The 21058-nt window shown below is 34.9% G+C and overlaps 1 protein-coding gene across 2 annotated transcripts in view; it reads left to right on the top strand.

Annotated features, from left to right (window-relative positions):
* Positions 1-21058, top strand: part of EPM2A (EPM2A glucan phosphatase, laforin) — a 64728-nt gene that overhangs the window by 27821 nt on the left and 15849 nt on the right. The gene's annotated exons all lie outside the window — the stretch shown is intronic.

Below are 21058 nucleotides of genomic sequence, written 5' to 3'. Positions count from 1 at the left end.
CCTCTGTTATACTTGTCCTCTCTCTTGACTCCGATCCCAGCCGGACATATTTTAAAAAGTTTCATTGATGGCCGGGCACGGTGGCTCACGCCTGTAATCCTAGCACTCTGGGAGGCCGAGAGGGGTGGATCGCTCAAGGTCAGGAGTTCGAGACCAGCCTGAGCAAGAGTGAGACCCCGTCTCTACTAAAAACAGAAAGAAATTATCTGGCCAACTAAAATATATATAGAAAAAATTAGCCAGGCATGGTGGCGCATGCCTGTAGTCCCAGCTACTCGGGAGGCTGAGGCAGTAGGATTGCTTAAGCCCAGGAGTTTGAGGTTGCTGTGAGCTAGGCTGACGCCACGGCACTCACTCTAGCCAGGGCAACAAAGCGACACTCTGTCTCAAAAAAAAAAAAAAAAAAGTTTCATTGCTACTTATCTTCATAAAAATTCTGTCTTGACCCATCAATTTTTTTACAGTGCCTCTTGATTTCTTTCTTTGTAAGAGTGGAGGGTTTTTTGCCACTTCATTTTCTTCCACATCTACTTTGACCTACTAACTCCTGATTTTTATTACCTTTCCTTTTCCTTTTTAGGGATATAGAATTTACTTAATTTAGTAAATATAAATGTCTTTCTTGCTTTGATTATTTAGAATTTTCAACCAATCTCAACATTTAAAATATTGTGTAGGTATTACTTTCTGTAGAACATGCTATGTTTGCACCAAAGATGAGGAGATGCATTCCTATGTTATTAAAAATGTATTGCTTTGAATGAGAGGTACGATGACTATAAGCAAGAGTTGTGAGATGTAGGAGAGGAAAAATGCAATTTCCTCATAGTGTTAGGCAATTAATATTCTTCTTGAACACACTTTTCTTTTAAATTTATGTTAGATGTTGGCCTTGCTGATGTATTGTATACATAGAGTGAGGGAGAGAGGAGTTAAGCATGGTTTTATGACTTGAGCCAAATTGAATTAATGGTGTTATTGCTTACTGAGATGGGCAAGACTAGGAGGTGAGCAATTTGGAGTAGGGATTGAGGTAAAAATTCTAGTTTAGTCATATATTTGAAATGTGTGTTAGATTATAGAAAGGAAATTAATTTGATGTCAGGAGTTTGGGGAGGAGATTGGAAGTAAAGATGTAAAACTGGGGGTTACCATATATGGCATTCAATGTGATGAGTCTTAATGAGATGATTTATCAAATGAGTTAAATATAGAAGAGACAAAGAGGAGAAGCAAAAACACTGAGCCTTGGTTCACACAATTTAGAAGTCAGGAAAAAGCAGAAGATCCAGAGAAAAGAATGAGAAGGAAAATTTATTGGGATGGTCTGATGTGTAATGAAGATGTTTTTATGGGCTATTTTTCATTTATCCTGAACCACATTTACTGAACATTGTGTCTAAAGAGTCGTGTCTTGGGCTCCAGAGATTTTCTTCTACTACACGGTTGTTTCTTCCCCTTAATTGCCTTTGCTCTTTGTCATTAAAGACACTCCTTAGATGGTTGTTGGACCTGTTGGATTTTTATTTTATATTTTTCATCTCCTGGTTTTATTGATTTACATTTTGGGCGACATCATTTTTTTCTAGTTCAGATTCTTTTTGCTTAATTTTGATAATTGTGTTCTTAACTTTCATGGATTCTTACTTATTCTATTATTCCCCTTTCACATATTGGTTTGTTCTAGTTTACGAATGGATATATTCATGAATCTTTCTTAGAATACTAATGAGAGTTGAAGTTCTCTTGGCTTACTGGACCGATCTTTTTTCCTCCCAAATCAGTTGTTCTTTATTCATTTTGATCTTTCTCTTTTGTGTTGTTAGCTTTTTAAATTGCTGGTGATTCTTAGTTGTTCACATTTATGACATAAAAGGATAGGTTGATTATTATATGTGGCTGGGCATGAGTTTCCTCTGCCATTACTGCTTCTGTATCTGTGAGAGTGTTGGCTGCAAGCCGTGTGTATGTGGACAGGTCATGCCTCCCTGGACAGACCCCAACAGACAACCTACCTGCGCACTCCCACCACCCTACCCTCGATGAAAAGATAAGGAGGACCTGTTGTGGGATGCACTTGTCACTCTGAGAGCCTTTGCACCCCCCCAGTAGATGTTTTAATTTTTAAAATGCAGCTTCACATACAGTATCAAAGCTATATGTGGAGGTGAGAATGCATCTTAGGTCATGTACTCAACTATGCAAGAAAGGTTACATTTATTTTCTTTAAAGCAACTTAGTTTTATATCCAAGTTTCTATCCTACCGAATTCTCAGATTGTGCAACCTGTTATTATTCACTGCAGGTATGTAAATATATGTACTAATATATATAATATTAAAATGTATATATATTATATAACATTATATATAACATATAAGTATATATACATTTATACCTGGAGTGTAATATATATGTTATATATATGCACGAACACACACACACTTTATGTATAATGTGTAAATGTATATAGACACCAAGTCCTGGGAATCTTCATGTGATTCTTATGTGCATAAAAATTTGAAAACTACTGAGATTATTCCAACAAAGGCAGTATTTTAGAATAAAAAGGAATATTTTTACCTTCAGTCCTTTTAGTCTAAATCACCTTGAAAATTCCAACCACCATTCACCCTCACTTGAAACTGGACAAGATAAAAATGTAAATTCAGTTTAAAAGAAAAAAGTTGAAAAGACATTCATATATTTCATTATTAAATTGAAAACATCTAATTGCCGTCTGCAATTAGATGCATTCTGTTCATCTGATGACATGTAATGCTAAGATAACTTGTAAATTTATCTTAGTTGCTGAAATAAACACATGATAGGTTATGTGTTTGAGCATATATAAAAATAGAGGTGTTCAGACTCACCTAAGAATTTGTAATCACAAACAATCACCCTTAGCCGGGCGTGGTGGCTCACGCCTGTAATCCTAGCACTCTGGGAGGCCGAGGAGGGTGGATCGCTCAAGGTCAGGAGTTCGAGACCAGCCTGAGCAAGAGCGAGACCCCGTCTCTACTAAAAATAGAAAGAAATTATCTGGCCAACTAAAATATATATAGAAAAAATTAGCCGGGCATGGTGGCGCATGCCTGTAGTCCCAGCTACTCGGGAGGCTGAGGCAGTAGGATTGCTTAAGCCCAGGAGTTTGAGGTTGCTGTGAGCTAGGCTGACGCCCAAGCACTCACTCTAGGCCGGGCAACAAAGCAAGACTCTGTCTCAAAAAAAAAAAAAAAAAAACAACAATCACCCTTTAGTTTGAACATAGGAAGAGAATTATGCCTAGAATTTTTTTATGGTTGGGCTAAGCCTTATCGGGATTGAATTGTCAGTATCCTTCACAATGATAAGACTTTAGAATACAAATATCTAATGACTAAATTTTACGTGGGTAAATGGTAAATTTATTCATTGAGCAAGAATTGTGTGGCTCACTCTGTGCAGCCCCTTTGTCGAGTGCTGGGTGATCAATGATAGAAAGACAATGATCCTTGCCCTCCTGCTCTGGTGGGAGACAAACACATAACGCTGCAATGGAGTGAAGTGATTGCTATATTGCAGTTATATATGCAGTGTAATGAGGGACAGGAGGACTTTTTTTCTAGGAGGATATTTGAGAAAGGGAAGTCAAAGTAAGGAGAACAGCAAGGGCAAATGTACGGAGGTGTGAGAGAGCAACAGTAAAGGGACCAAATAATGTTGTCCAATCAGGGTACTTTTGAAAGTAAAAAGAGGTACTTTAAATAATTAGCCTGGACAACAGGTGTAAAATAGGACTGTATTGGGCATACCAGGACCAATGGCAACCTAGAGAACATGCCATGTAGAAGAGAACATTCTGGTATCTCTCAGTATTCAGGTTCAGATTAGAGGATTTCCTTGGATGCCTAGAAATTCTCAGTTCTTGGCTTATGCTCAAGTGTATGAGTCAAACAGGCTGATTAGAGGCTCCGAGCACATGGGTGGGCGTGTGACTGCGTGATCCGGCTGCCCCATTTAGATGGGAAACCTCTAATGTCAGTATCTTCAGATCTTTTCTTCTGGGGTGCTTTAATTCCCTAGACAAGGCTTTGCCAAACTCCTGCCTGGGGGGTGAAGGTCTGTTCTAGGACCTAATGTCGGGGGCTAGCTGAGGGCCTCTCTGCTTCCAATATACATAACACACTTAATTCCTTTGTTTTCAGTGTGGTGTGCTGCCCTGTGCCTGGTGTCCTCACAGTCCAGAGATTTCTTTAACCTTTCCCAGAGAAAAACCTCCAGTCTTTTGTCAGGATTGGGAAGGGAAAGTTTCCCAGCTGAGGAGGGTGAGGAAATGAACTCGGGCATGTAGCTTCTTCTTAAACAGACTTTCAACCAGTTCTCCTTATTTCTTTTCCTCACATCCAGAAATATCTGACGATACTCTAACCCGAAGAGCCTGTTGGGGGTTCTATAGTGTCATTCCTGTCAGTTTGCAGCTTTTCCTACTGATGGACTTAGTGGGTTTTTTTGTTTGTTTGTTTTGTTTTCCAGCTCTGCTAAATTATTCAGCAACCAACCAATTGTTTTCCAACTCCCATATTTTTGTTGTTAGCATCTTCCCCCTGTTCTCTTCATTCTTGAGGTTTTATGGGCTTTTTAAAAAAAATCTTTTAATTGTTTTAATGGGATTTGGGGAAAGAGTCAAGAATTTGGTTAAAGATTCTATTAATAGATGTATGGAATCAATTTGTCTGCAAAAAATTAAAGTGAAATAAAATATTCAACGTATCTAACATAAAACTTGGTAAATAATAGCTCAATAAATTTTAAGGCCATTCTTTTTACCCCTCACGTTTAGTTTGTATTGTGTTCCTCTGACACAGGTAAGATATTTTCATGCTGGAATCTGATTTAAAAAAATCAATGTGTACTTCCATATTCAGGCTACACTTAGTACCAAACTGCATCTCCCTCTTCAATAGAATTATTTTTCATGCAAAAGAAGGAATATTTGCTTTAAAGACACAGATAACTAATTAAATAAGATGTTAGTGGTAAAGAACTATAATTTCTGTACCTTGTAAAGGCTTATTGCCAGTTAAACACACCTCCAGAGACATAAATTAGATTTTATGAACATCACAGCTTACACTCTTTTAAAAATGTTACAGTTTAGAAAATGTCTTGTAGAAGCATGTGTATCCATTGCAGCCCCTTTGGCTCATAAAGAAAAAGATATATGGTAATTTTTAAAACTAAAAATTATCTTAAGTGCTGTATAGAACAATAATTTGACACATTTAAAATACAGTTTTATCCGGCATATTTTTCAAAATGAATGAAATTAATTACTTTGGAGTAAAAAGGAACTTGGGTTCTAGCCCCAGCTCTCTCATTTACTCCTTGGGATAATCCTGTAACAGTTCTGGGAATTTCAGTTTCCCGATTTGCAAAGTGAGCTGGTTGAGCTATGATTACTAAAGGTCTAGTTCTGGGAATAATCAGGGCTAACTGGTGATTAATGTTAATGTTAATTTCAAAAACTAAGGCTTATATGACATTTTGGCAATATGTTATGTTGACCTAACAATGACTACACTCCGTATTAGCTTCTCTGGTTTCAGATCCAGGGACCAGATGCCTGAATTCTAGTGCTGCCTCCAGGTGCTATTTTGCCTTATTTTTGTAGCCCGGGACATACATTTAGTTCAACTCTACAGAAGCTATATTTGGAAATTCACATATTTCATAGCCAGTATACAAATAATCTTTAAAAATGTATATGCTTCTTATATATTGATAAGATATTTTTACATTGCTCACATTTATAATCAAACTTTGACAAGAATTCATTTTTGGAATAAATAGAGAATAGCCACAAACTTCTGTATGCAATGGGACCTCATTACATTCATTGTCCTAGTTCTGTAATTCACAATCAAGACATTATTGGCCAAGGGAAAATTTTAATTTCAATTGGTATTTACATGTGATTGAGTGATTTGAGATTATTTAAAACCTTCAAACCAAGATTATAATTGTTTATGTCAGTAAGAAAGGAAAGCAGCATGCTTCTCCTTGATGAGCTCTTCTGATTGGGCAGTGATTTTTACTGAGTATTAACCAGGTGTGTGAGATTTCTCTAACAGTTCCTTTTCTTTGTCTAATGCCGTTCATATTTTATATGGTCAAATTAACTGATGATTGTCCTCTTTTTCTTATGATTTAAAAATATATTTTATATGAAACATATTTAAATATATTAAGCAAAATATATTTTTATATTATATGTGTAATTATATTAGGGTAATTTATTTTCAATATCATATCAAAGAAAAAATATTAGTGATAGATATTAGCATCCTCATGCTATAATGCAAACTTACCCCCTTAATTCTTGTTTCTTAGGAGTCATTTAAAACCTATCTGCTCAAGTGTGTGATAAAATCAGTTTTGGCTGATAGTGCTCTTGTGGAATCAGTACAATTATGAAGGAAGCATCTGGATTCTGTGCTGCCTTGAATATTATCAGCATCATTGTTATTTAAATGATGATAGAATCACATCTTTTACAGCAACATGGATAGAACTGGAGGTCATTTTCTGAAATGAAACAAGCCAGGCACAGAAAGTCAAATATCACATGTTCTCACTCACAAGCGGGTGCTAAAAAATGTGTACACAAGGAAATAGAAAGTGGAGTGATAGACAGTGGAGACTAAGAAGGAAAGGGGTGTAAGGGATTTGAATGATGAGAAATTAGTTAATGGTTACAATGGAATATTCAGGTGATGGGTACCCTAAAAGCTCTGACTGTGCATGTAACAAAACTGCACATGTACCCCATAAATTTGTACAAAAATACTATGATAGAAATGTCTTGATCACTGGTAAACGAAAGGGAGACTGGAAAGGAGAGAGCTTGATTGCCATATCTCAGGTTGTGTATATAGGGATGGTAGTAAGAAAGAGGGACTGTTTTATCATATAAATTAAGCAAATTAGATTGATAAGTCATTATGTGGGTAAAATATGGCAATTTTTTAATAAAATATGGGATTTTACTACAGAAGAGAGCCGAGCAATGAGGGCAGGTAGGATAGGACGGTAATTAATAAGATGGGAGTCATTACAGAATATTTTCATGTTAATGAAAATAATCCCATAGAGTGGAGAAAAATTAATGATTAAGAGGAGATAGGGGAGAGTTGTAGGAGCAAAATCTTTGTATAAGCAAGAGTGAACAAAATCCAGGAGAACAAACAGTTCAACCCAACCATGGTCACAGGAGGAAGGCAGAGAATGTGGGCACAGATGCTGATGTAACGGTGAGAGCATGTGGAAGTTCCGTTTCTGATGATTTCTGTTTTCTCAGTGAAATAGGAAGCAAGGTCATAGGATGAGAGTGAGAAGAGAGAGGAGTTTTAGTTTTGAAGGAAATATATAGATCATGAATTTTAATTTTTACAAGTCTCCCAATTCCAATATTACAGTGGCCATGACAACCAATGAAGAGTTAATTCTCTCGTATGAATGCAGAGGACAAACATAATATTTTTGACAAGTTCAGATAGGCTTTTTTTTTTTTAAAGTTTTGTGTGTGACTCTAGCCCAATCAGAAAGAAGTCTAGGAAACACACTAAAATGGAGTCTTGATAGCTTGGGAATTTTATATTATGTTTTTCAGAGGTAGAATTAAATGTATTTTGCCAACCATTTTAGAAGGTCCACTTCAGGAAACCCAGTCAATCTATGTGTATCAGAGTCAGTGAACACATTGGGGAACATTTATAGCTTGTTGATGTTTAGAGGACTGTGACAATCATTGATTATGACCATTTAAATTGGTTTAAAATGACTAGTTTCTTAGATCATAGTCTCCTCTTTGGCTGAACAGAAGGGAAGGCTTATCAAACCCTTGGAGGAGAGATCAATTAAAAAACAGCAGTCTAAATGCGTATGTTCCTTACTATATATGAGAATCAATGTTGCTGTTGGCTATTTCTGTATCTTGAGGCCCTGTTATGACTTTTCTGTTCACAGACTTTTTCTTAAAAGTGAGATCTTTATTTTTGTGTTTTGATAAGTTGTAAAATGCCTTTCCCATCCTTCTGTGCCTAAATCCTTTTAATTTTTCTCTTTGAATGTCATGCAGACTTATTGTTCCTGATAAATGAATCAATAGTGATGAAAATATTAGCTTAATTGATTACATGTATAAACAGAACTCTGAAAAAATACTGGGTGTATCTACACGCAGGCACATTCACACACACTGATAATGCCTACTTGTATAGGCTCTCCATTGTGTCATGAAAGAATTGTTTTCTATCCAAGGCTACCACATAGTCAGATAATATTTATAGACAGAAAAAGGACAGTGAGGTACAGAAAATAGAAGTGAGGTACAGAAACAGCTGGATTGGTTATAGCTTGGTGTTTGCCTTATTTAAATGTGGTTTGAACAGTTGGCCTTCTGTGATTGGCTGAAACTCGTCCTTGGTATGAGAGTAGGTTAGTCTATTTACACATCCAGTTAAGTTACAGTTCACCATGACTCAAGAGCCCTTTAGGTTAAACTTAAAATAGGTAAGGAGGCAGCTTTGGGCTAAAGTTACTTTAACACAGTTAATTTACTTTTTCCTTTTCTGTGATTTTTCAACTTATTTTCTTTAAGTGGCCTCTAGTGCAATAAGATCTTGAATTCTTGTGTAAATCTTGCTGCATTTAAAATGTAACTTTGTACAGCATGAGTAAGTATGGAAAAAAAAAAAAGAAAGAAAAATGAAATATAACTTTGCTTTAAAAAATTTAGTTAATATTTAATTTTCGGGAACAAGTTTTTTTAATAAAGGGAGAATTCATGGTACTTAACATTTTATGAAGCAAGGAAATTAATAAAATTTTTATTTACCTTACATTATTTTCTCATCCTAATAAAATATTTTTAATAATTATACTATTGAAGTAGAGCAAAAGCCTTCTGGGTAAAGTACGACACTGTATTTTAAATTGTGCTTTAGATTTTTACCATTATTAAAAAATATAATTTCATAGAGTGGTTGCTTATAGGACTCTTGCCTTGCACACCTCCGGAGTGTATGATTCATGGAGTAGTTTACGTGAATCTGCCTACCCTATTCCACCTGCTCTGTGCAGTGCTAAGCCTGCTTCACTATATGTGGGAAGACTGGTTGGGTAATAATTGCAGACATGATACAGAACTCTAGTGGTGGACATTATAATCTTTGGATTGACATATATTTAAAAATTTTATGGTAGATTTTTTGATACAAGACTTAGTAATAGAATTTAGGAAATGATCTATATTCATCTTTTTTAGTTTGTAAGTCAAGTGGCTAATATTCCATTGCATCTCCTTTGGAACTGTTTGAATGAGTTAATGCCTCTTGTGTTACATAATTTTCAAGCATATCCAACTTCACAGTCTGAAAAAATCTTTCTGGAATTTGTATAGGAAAAAGTATCTAAGCCTAGAAACAAATATATCTAAGCCCGATAGGCCAATGGAGATTAAAAATTATATTACTCCATTGGTACATTAAATAGTTGACATTAACTTAATTAAAAATCACTTTTGAGTTTTGAATTTAGAGAACTATTATGGCTTTTTACTACTTTAACTTATAAAAGGCAAAATAGATTTTCCTACATATTTAGGTTTGTAAAATAGCTTTATAAAGCATGTGTCATCCCAGAGTAGATTTTTTTATTGCTTAATTATTAATTGAATTTTAATGAAAATAACATGATTTTCATCTGGAATTCAGTGACCTATGCCTTTACAGAACAAGACTTAAATGAGATCTTTTGGTTGTATTTTAAATGAAAAGAATAGGAAAGGCATCTACTGGTATTTCTGCTTTCTAAAACAACTAACTCTCTGACTGAAAACGTTTCAGACTTCTAGTAACAGTAATGAGAAGGAGAAATAATGAGTTTAGGAGCAAAAGTCATCCATGGTGTTGTAAATGGTGAATCCAAACTACAGATCCTCATTAAAAATCAGACACCCATAAATTTTAAAAATGCTATAGAGTGCAGAACAGGTCAGTCATCTAATGGAACATATCTATAAATAAAATGCAAAATAAAGAGAAGGCAAAGCATGACTGACTGCATGCTAGATAGATGCCGACAGTGTTTACTATCCAAATTGGCTCAGAGTATTTCATCTCATTGACTTGACTAATTTCTTCAACTTATTTAGAGATATTTGTCTTGGGCTGCTATTTTGCTAATGCAAATAGCTTTTGGGGGAAATTAAAATAGTAAATAGTGCACACAAAGGTAGCTAGCGCCTGATAAAAATTAAGGACATGATGTTTTATTCTAGACACTTGAGGAAGCAAACAGTCTTATGATATACTAAGCTGATGGGAATTCAGTATTATCAGTTTAGGACAAAGTTGAAGGGCAGTCCAAAAGCCGTGTCACCTGAGTGCCTGTATGTCTGAGTTCAGCAGAGTCTGGGGACAGAGATTGTAAATCTTCTACTGTTTTAAGAGCGAAATGACAGTCTTTTGATTAGAGCATGAAATTGGTCCTTAAAATGTACTTGAAAATGTTAGCAATAGGCTGCTCTGTATTCTGAAAGTTCTAATAAAAATCTTCCTTGTGGCAACTTCTGACCTCCGCTGACCAAACAGGTTGTTAGCAAAATGCCACTTATGTTGAAAGTCAGATCTATTATTATGGATCAAGTAGTTAAGAGAAACTAGCATAGAAGAAGAAGGAGCAAATTGAAGAAAGGGAAGAGAGAAGAATATAAATGAAAAAAGGCGTAGGGAGAAAGAAAAACCAAATGCATCCTAATGGTGAGAATATATCCTGTCAGTTATTAGGAAGAATAACTCCATAAAAACTTATAACATAAGCCTGGAAAAAGAGTCAAAAGAATTAAATTTCTCAAATGAAAAATGAAAGAAAAAAATTATAGACGTAATTGTTTTGTTTATTGTAATTTCTTACTCTTCAAATTTTATTGTTGACTTTAAACCTATTATTGAAATTCACTAAAATGAATCCTGTCTTATTTTATTAGTAGACACTGAAAAAATTTCTAGATTTTCCTAAAAATTAAATATAAGAGTCAAAGAATATTTTACCTTTAGCAGCACAATATTGAATTGTGTCCATTTTTATTTACAAGATTAGACAAATTAATTCTGCCTGGCCATCAGAGAAATTTAAAAGAGCTTTGTGGATCAGGGATTTTTTCTGAAACTTCAAATAATGTACATGGGATCCTGAGAATAAGAACATATAGACACACTGGATTAGGAAATTATTCCATCCCGTTCATATGGCTCCTTTGGCAACAGCACTGTAATCATGCCAGTTTTCCATCATGTTGACATCATATCATCATGTTGGCATATCCTGATATTGACCAGGCCCCTTCTCTAATGCCACCTTCTCTGTGAATCCTTCTCTGGTAATGAAGGTAGAGACCTTGTCTATTTCATTCACTGTTGTATTCCCAGACTCACTGCCTATACTTTGATTACTTGATATTAAAGTTATTTGGGTGGGTTAGTTAACTGTTGAACGTCATCTGTAAGGTTATGATGATAATAACACCTTATGCGGTTGTTGCCAGGGTTAAATGAGATAAAACATTACACACTTAGTAAGTGCCTAAGACATGTTTACTTGTTACCAAAATTGGTATTATAAACAAGCAACAGTGTTACTTTGTCTTCCAAAACTTAGTAGTGAAATTCTTCTCCTGTCCCTGGATAAAAATTTGAGCAGGTCAATAATTTCTTTGAAACATTTTAATATTCTTGCTTCAAATTCAATCTTATCTGCTATTAAAATCTTAAACCTTGATTTATTTTTGCAAATAATAATTTAATTATAAATAAATTTGCGATGAAAAACAAATGATGATTTTTGCCTATCCATTTATGTTACACATTTACAAATTATTTTGTTTATGGTATGCCTTTTATGTAAGCCAACATGTATGTAGTTGGTTTGTTTTTTGAGTCAGTGGGAGAGTAGATGTCTTTGAATAGGTAAATGCATCCCATTGATATTTAGTGTTATAAAATGTTTAGTCTTAATTATAACATCTCATTTTAGGTTTCCTGCTTTTAATGCTTTCTGAAAATTCCCTTTTTCTTTTTTTTTAATTTATGTTCATGTTTCTGATAAATTGGAAGATATGTAGAATATTTCTTCCTCTATTGAAGGTTATCTTTTAAATGTTAACTTCAAATTCAATTTAATCAATGGAAAGCACCTATAGAATCTTCCCTTTAAATGACCATAGATATTATCACACAAACAACTCTCCCCCACCTCTGCCCTGGGCTGCAACCTGAGTTTTTATTATTATTTGCTGGGATTTTTCCCTGTTCCTCATAAGTATTTATTTTTATTTTTATAATGCACTGTTTTACAAGTGATAACATATTGTTTTGTCATTATAAGTCATTATTTAGATTAATTATTTACTTAAATAAATTGCTTGTTCATCATGTGTCTTTCCTACAATGGAATTATGGCAATATCATTCCTATGTCTCTTGTTTTTAAAGTTATCATTGGGTTGGCTGTATTAATTCACTAAGTAGAGTTTTTTAAGAAAGGTTTATGGGAGTTATATTTCTTAAATCTTGTACTTATTTAATATGCCTTCATATTGTCTTTGTACATGAATGACAATCTGGTTGGATATAGAAATTTTGAATTGCCTGCAGATAGCTTTAGATACTGTTTTTGATCTCCCGATTTGATTGTTGCTATGGAGAATTTTGAGGCCAGGCTGATGTTTTTTGTCCCTGTATAGGTGACTTATATTTTCTGCTCAAATCTTTAAAGTTTCACTTAACTTTTTTGGAATATGTTTCAGTTTTGATAATTTTATATTAATGCTTCTCATTCTTCCTCTTTGCTACATACATATCCCAACCTTGTCTTACCAATCTGGGTTGGGGGCTGATCAATGAGGATTTATAGAATTTAGTGCACTTAACCTTTGACCTTACTGATCTTTAGGGTCAAGAGAAATAATGTGTTGGTTTTTTTGATTTGGTTCAAATGGTTTTACATTTTCACCATTTCTTGGAGTTGGTAATATAAGGTTGGGCTCTTGTATTAGTTGCCGACCTGGTGATATATTCTTGACTATTTTTATTTTGTCTGTATTTGGTTTTGAGAGGAAGGGTTTGCAAACCTGTGTCTTTGCTGTTATTTTCCTGGAAGTGAATTTACTTTCATATGTTCAAAATTAATATAAATAAAGTACAAGATGCTGATACTTAATTAGTATTCTATTGTTTACATATTTTTCTTAGTTCATAAGTAGCAGGAAAACACTGAAAACCATAGACAACATCAACATTATGAATAAAAAAAGAAAAAATTTATTGAGCATCTACTAGCTACTAGGTATTATGCTAATTAAATATTTGCACTAATTCATTTAATTCTTTCAAAACTATGTAATCCATGTGTTAATGGCCCCATTTTAATGATTTGGAAATTAAACTACAGAGAAGTTAATGTAGCCAGTAAGTTGCAGAACTGGGATTCAAACCCAGGACTGTTTGACTTTTAAGGAATGTTTTCTGAGTATCATGCTGTCTCATTATTAAAAAATGAAATGAAAATAAACACTACTTTTCAGAAATGAAAATGAAGAGTAGAGAAGATGACTCCTATATTTACTGAATATCCTTTTTTGCTGCATGAATGTGGCTAAATTAGTCCTACGTTCTGAGATTTTTCTTAGCAGAATTTGGCGAGTTTTCTGTGGCTTCATTTTTATCATCATTATAGACTTTTGAAAAGTAAAACTTTAACTTAACTTCCACACTCTTTTGCATATTAGTAGACTTCTGGATTTGCTCTGAACATTTCCATTTCAAATCCTGCAGGAAAAATGTGTCTTAGATGAACCCTCAGATTGCATTTTTGGATCAAACACCTAAAGATATCCAGTAATAGCAGTAATAGATTTTAAAAACACCTTCCCAACACGAAGAACTAAGCTTATGTCATGGTTTATGATAGTTATTTTAATGTTATAAATTTATATATTTATGACTTACCTTAAAAATAATTTTTGAATTAATGAATGAATGCCAGTGTTCTTTTCTTTTTCTTTTTTTGAATAAATATATTTCAGTTTTATCAGGACCATTTCAATAGAAATACCAAGCAAAAGATTTTTATGCTTATTCCTGAAGAAATTCTTTTTTAAAGATTTAGGGAAGTCTAAAGCCTATGAAACAGCATCCTCATCAAGTACCATATTTCTCACAAATTTGCATTCTTTAGTTATTAAATTATTATCTTTTGGAATAATTTTGTTTTGTAAATTTGAAAATAAATTATGACTTCTACCTCTCAAATATTATTTTAGAGGATGGGTGTCACTGTGAGCTTTTTGAATTTAGGGACTGTATCTTATTTACCTTTGTCCCCTTGCAACTTATTTCAGTGTTGGGTGTAGAGAACATACTCCAAACTTACTAAACAGTTCCCTGGACTGCTTTTTTTTTGGTTACAGAAGGTATATATGAGTAACTTTTATATGGTTAATAGCTATTTTGCACCTCTCTAGCCCTTTTGGACAGTATCCAAGAAACACAATAATAGATGTTTGGACACTTAAATCGATATCATAGAATATAATGGTAATAAACCACTGGCAAATCCAATCCTATTTTCATTTCACAGTAAAATGTTGCTGACCGGAATACCAGGTTCCTGGAACTTCCAACGTCTAGATTTGCTGTAGTGTCAACAAAGTATGACCACACCCATGTGTGTGTGCACACACACAATTTCAATAAAACCAAATCAAACAAACGAAGAAATCTATACAGTCTTGGGGAGTGAAAAAGCAACTCACAATGGTAAATAAGAATGTTACCCTCAAGGAGCTGACAGTCTAGAGCAGGAGATAGACTTATAAATGTAAACTATCATTGGTGGCAAAAGTCCAACTTTATACTAATAAATAAGAGACTCTGGAAACACAGGAATATTAACCAAAACATTAGGAGTCTTAAAAAACAATTCTATTGACATATGGGACTCAAACTAAGCAAAAATTGGTTTTAAGTTAATATTAGTGACTCAGTAGACAGTTATCAAATTGTAGCCAGATCCTCTGCTTTTTTTAATGTTTAAACTTTATTTACATAACCAGAAAGTGATATCATTGAATAGATTACTTATATTACCACTAAGTAAAGAACTGTGTTAGAATCTAGGTCAGGTGTAATTAACTTGACAGACTTTGTAATGCTCTGTAGGCAACTGGGAATTTCTGCTGGACTTTGAGTACGGCAGATCAAAACCTTTTTTTATACTTCCTACAATCAAGAAAATTTTCAGTAACATAGAAAGTTATGTTACTGTTTTTTTGGTTTCTGCTGCCTGGTCCTGAAATGATTTTCTGCTTGTCTGTGCTTTTATACAGTATTAGGATTATGTAGTTTGTGCAGAAAATAGTAAAATTGACACTAAAAATGTATCACTTGATCAATAAACATGTGATGAGTTCTGAGATCAGGACAGTGGAGGATCAAGGAAGTTCAAGAAAAGCTCCCTGCCCTACTGGATTTTACTGTCCATTTGGGATGATAAGGCATTAATTCTTCATCATTTTAGTGGCAACACATAAATAAAACAAATCAAGACAAGATCAGAAAAGCACCTAAGAGTCAGCATGTGACACATACCTGTGATGGCTAATTTTATGTGTCAACTTGGCTAAGCCATGGTACCCAGATATCTGGTCAAACATTATTCTAGGTATTTCTTGAAGGTATCTTTTTAGATAAGATTAACATTTAAATCAGTAGACTTTGAGTAAAGGAGATTGCGTTTACTTATAATGTGGATGAGCCTCATACGATCAGTTGCAGGCCTTAATAGAAAAAAATTGACCTCCCTGGAAGAAAAGGAAATTCTGCCAGCAAACTGCATTTGGACTTAAATTGCAATATGAGCTCTTCCATGGGTCTCCAGCATGCTGGCCCACCCTACAGATTTTGGACTTGCTGGTCTCTGCCATTATATGAGCCAATTCCTTAAAATAAATTTTTTCTTTAGTGTACATACATATCATACATATCCTATTTGTTCTCTTTCTCTGAAGAATGCCGATTAACACAAAACCATGGCAGTTGGGTGCTGTGGCTTGAGCAGAGAAAATCAGCTGCAGGCTTGATTATCGTGTATCTCTTGTATCTTCCTTTTCCCACGTTTAACCTTCTTTCCTAGATGGTGAGCTCCTAGAAGTCAGTGGGAACAACATCAAAGGTCTGGTATGGATAGACTTTGAAAGGGAGTATCCTTTAATCCTTATGTTATAGTAGTCAGAAATTAATGTGCAAAAAAGTTGGCTTATCATTTGGATTTCTCTCTCCACTTTAGAAAAGCTTTTAGAGGCCACAGGCAGTCCTGTGGAAGCTACTAGATGAAAAGTCTAGATTTTGCTCTTCAAGAGTTGCATGGCATTATACGAATTGCTTCATGTCTCCATGCCTGTTTCTGCCTATAGATTAAGCAAGGTAAGAGAAATTCCTGTACCCATGAAAACAGGCAAAACTAATTGATGCTGTTGTAAGTCAGTATAGTGGTTATCCTTGTGATAATTAGAAAGGAGCATGAGGGGAGCCTTTTAGGGGGCTGGTAAATATTCTGTTTCTGGATCTGGGTGCTGGTTATAGAGATATGTTCAGTTTGTAAAAAATTACTGAGCAGTGCTCACGTGTATTTTTAATGCAAATTACATTTCAATGAAATTTTTTAAAAGTTCATGTACTCAGTCTTGTAAATACTTTAAACAAATTGGTAGGATGCAAAAATCCTGATGTGTCATAAATGTAACCAAAATAACTTGTTTCAGCATTTCCCTTTAATAGTTTTGATTGAAAAATTAGATTTCCATTAAAGGCAAGCAAAAAGAGCTGGCAAAGTACAGGCTAAGGAACACAAATTTCTGCAAAGCCCATTAACTGATTTTCAGTAGAGCTACCTAAATTGTGTTTTAGATCTTCCGTACTATACCTCTTTTACTTGTTGATGCTTATTTCAAGAATACAGGGAGGCCAAATGCTTGTATTTGTGAAAGTGCTTTTTGATATTTGCTAAAACATGATGGAAAAGCCAGGTAGTAGTGGCACGGGCTTTTTATAGATCATAAAAGGAACAAATAAAACCTCTTAAAAATATATTTGAAGCTTCACAGTTCCTAGTCAGAAAATGGAATTAGTGTTTCAATAATGTGGTGGGACCATTCTCCTTTTATGAATAGCAAATATCATGCCACCTGCCTACTTTTAATACCAACGAGAAGAGGATGGATAGAATTTTCATACACTCAAATATGTGTTAGGAATAATAAAACATACAGATCCCTGTAGAAAATGTGTTGGTCACGAGGGTTGGACATCGATGTATCTCAGTACTCTGAATCACGGCCACACTCCCTCTTCTCTTTTGGCTATTCTATTACTATATTCACGACCACTCTTATTTCTTATTCCTTGTGTGAAATAGAAAGAAATACACCACCTAATTCCTGATTTCTTTTAATGAAAATGTGGATGGAGAAGGCAATTCATTAATACATCACTCAGTCTTTCTGGTTGCAGAAATGCTATGCATGAATAAGCAGAGAAAAAGGCTCTCAGGACAAGCTTCCTTTACATTGATAGAAACAGGTGTTCTCTTTTAGTTGTCAAGTCAGCTCCCTTCTGTGAATCTCAGATAAGTGGTCCAAATTACATCTAAGAGGAAGATTCGCCAAAGCATAATTACTTTTCATCAGGGTGCCACAGATAATGAAAGGAAAAAAACACTGGAAGTACATTGTAGTGTACTTAATCACCATCATTTTAAAAAGCTGATGTAGAATTCCTTACTTGATTCAAGACAAATTGTATAGCTTTGGTGGTAAATTAGGCATATTTTCTAAACACTAAATTATATTTCTTCTAATTCACATTTGGCTAAGAAAAGCTGACTAGTTTTTGTAGCAATGGAATATAAGAGATAAGGTTTGCAGCTGCCATTTCAAACAGTGCATTTTTTTGTCTGTTCTTAACAGCTTCCTGTGTTTCTATTCAGATCGAATGAAACCCCTTCTCTATCTTTCCTGGGAAGATAAATTTCATCGGGGTTGCTATCTATGCAGGATGCTGGCAGATTCCTTACTTCACTTTGCCACTCCATTTCCTATTTGTTGCCCTACTTTTAATGCTGATGGGCTAAACTTGTGGACAGCAAGAGATTATTAGTATGGGTAGAAATTGCAAAGCCTTGCCCAGTGATAAACAATTGTCTAGCACAGTGCATAAGAAATCCTGGTAATTAGAATTTTATGTAGCATTTCTTTGCATTTAAGAGAAATTCTAGCACTGAATAACTTCAGTTGAGGGACAATGGAAAGTTGGAGACTGATAAAAGTATAATGGTTGACTGTAAGCTCAACTATTGATTAGATATGGAGAAGTTGCTTAAGCTCTGCATGGTTTATTTATCTATAAAATTAGGATAATAATACCTATCCTTTAAGAATCACATGGCATAACAAAAAACATTTTTTCTAGGGTTGTACTTGATTAATAGTAGTAATTTTAAAGGAAATCTAGTATTTTTGAGCGAGTATATAGGCTTTTGGGGAAATGATGGGAGAAAATGTCCATCATACAAAAGCATTTTTAACCAGAGTCAAAGTCTTCAAGTCACCTTATGTTTTCCTAACTGCTTTCTGCTTCTTCCCCTCAGCAGCTCTCCTTCTGTGAGCTCTCCCTCACTGTTTATTCTTTCCAGCTCATGTCACTGAGAGCTTCCACTCCCATAGCTACTCGATCTTTGCACCCTATATTTGATGACTCTTTCTCTCTACAACCAATTGGGTAGATGGCATAGAAATGCCCGTTCATAACATAAAATTTGCCTTGATGATTAAGTTATTATGGGGTAGAGCTGTAGGCTTCCCAATACATTATACATCTAAGGCAGGGATCAGCAAACTTTTTCTGTAAAGAGTTAGAATGTATTTTAGGTTGTGTGGGCTATGATTTCTATCTCAACTGTTCAACTCTGCTCTTGTGGATATAGACACTATATACACAAATTGGCATGGCTATGTGCCAATAAAACTTTATTTACAAAAACAGGTGGCAGGCTGAATTTTGCCCATGGGCCATAGTTTTCTGGTCTCTCTAAGACATAGAGATGAATCAAATTACACTAGAGTTTAAAGGGCCATACCAGTTATGCAGTACAGCTTTCTGCAAAATATGCTCCATGGAGAGCTGTCCTGCCACAACCAAAAGCTAACTGGTCAATATAGTTTTGAAATGTTATATAATTTGTCCCCATTTCAGAGGTCCACCAGCACATTAGCATGCCAAAAGCCCTGAATTTTTTGGGTGTGGTATTCGTTAACAGGATGATAACTCATGCATTAGTAGTGCTTGCTATGTACTCAGAACTATTCTAAATTCTTTTACATGTATTATTTCATTTAATCTCACAACCCTGTGAGATATGCAGTGTCATGAATCCCATTATATAGTTGCTGACGCTGAAGCACTGCGAGGTGAAGTACCCTGCCCACGGTGACATGCCTAGTGGAGTCAGGATTCACATTTAGGCTGCCTTCCTCCGGGGCCTGTGCTCTCAGTCGCCCTGCCAGCTCCTTGTAACATCTCAACACCTGCAAGAATTACTGTGAGACCTGCGCAAGTGCTTATTTAATCCAGTTCTCTCAGTGGACACTTAGAAAAGAGAAACCTAGAGAAATTGAAGTGACTTTGCAAAGGTCACAAGCATAATTAATAACTGAGATGAGTCTACAAATCAATTAAATCACTACCTGGTACTTGAAGACATGCTTAAATTAATTCTTTATAAAGACAGAAAATCCTTTTAAAAATGAGTAATCACCTCTAACTTCCTCTTCTTAATTCAGATTTTTATAACCCGTTTCACTTCAATGGGGTAAATACACAGTTTGATTTTTAAAAGGTAGAATTATTTTCATTTTTAAAATTCTGATAGGCGATTCCCTGTCAAGGAGGAGATGAGAAATCTTTATCTGCAACTCTCTTTCCCAGGCTCTAAATCAGTGTTTCCTAAAACTTAATGTACATTAGAATCACTTGGGGATGCTAAGAAAGAATGATGCTGGGCACCGTCTCACCCCTCAGATATTCTGATTTGAATTGAGGATCTAGTAAAGGTATTTTGAAGGACACCTCCAAGAGATTGCAGTATGTAGCCAGCCAGGGCTGTGAACCACTACTTTAGAATCACATTTGTTATTACCTGCTAAACTTGTCTACCTGCGTTAACAGCTAACATTTAAAATACTATGTGGCATGAAACAAAACTTATGGTTATGGTCCATGGGTTATAATTATTAAAAATGTGACCACATTCCAAGCATGAATGGAACTTTATTACTGCAGATGAAACATACTGGTGGCTGTAATATTCCATCAGTTTCATGTGAGTGAGACCTTTGGATTGACATGCATCACTGCAGAACCAGACTGACCAAAAGACCCAGGGATTCTGATGGCTTGCTACAAATCTCTGTGGCTCAAATAGAGGCTGGTCTCTACCTTTTATTTGGCTGTCTTAATGCAAGGAACTTAAGGTGGAAGAAACAAGTGTTTTGGAGGGTTAGGTTTTGCCTCCATCCTTCACCTGTTACAAATATATATAATCACTTATAATAGAAGACTTTAGAAAAGAAATCATGTATAGTGGCAGAATTTAGGATAGAAATAGACTATCTATGAGAACAAATAGAATAGAAATTACCAGGGACTTGAGACGATCTAATTACTACTATTGAACACTAAATTTGTCTTTAAGTTTTCTGGCAGTTAAGGTGAAAAAGGAAACATGTTGAGCAGCATAGTTTTATATTCTGGCTAAAAACAACTTTCACATTTGTCTGCAGAGAAAATTATTATTTTTAAGCTAAATTCAACCAATAATTTAACACACATGTCCTTGGGATAACACAGTTGAAAATGTCTTTGCCACAGTTTAGCAAAAGTCAAAGAAATGCTTTTCAATCA

The sequence above is a fragment of the Eulemur rufifrons genome, chromosome 15, assembly GCF_041146395.1.
Source record: "Eulemur rufifrons isolate Redbay chromosome 15, OSU_ERuf_1, whole genome shotgun sequence".
NCBI lineage: Eukaryota > Metazoa > Chordata > Mammalia > Primates > Lemuridae > Eulemur > Eulemur rufifrons.
Note: the sequence above shows the minus strand (reverse complement) of the source record. Positions and strands in the feature narration are given on the sequence as shown.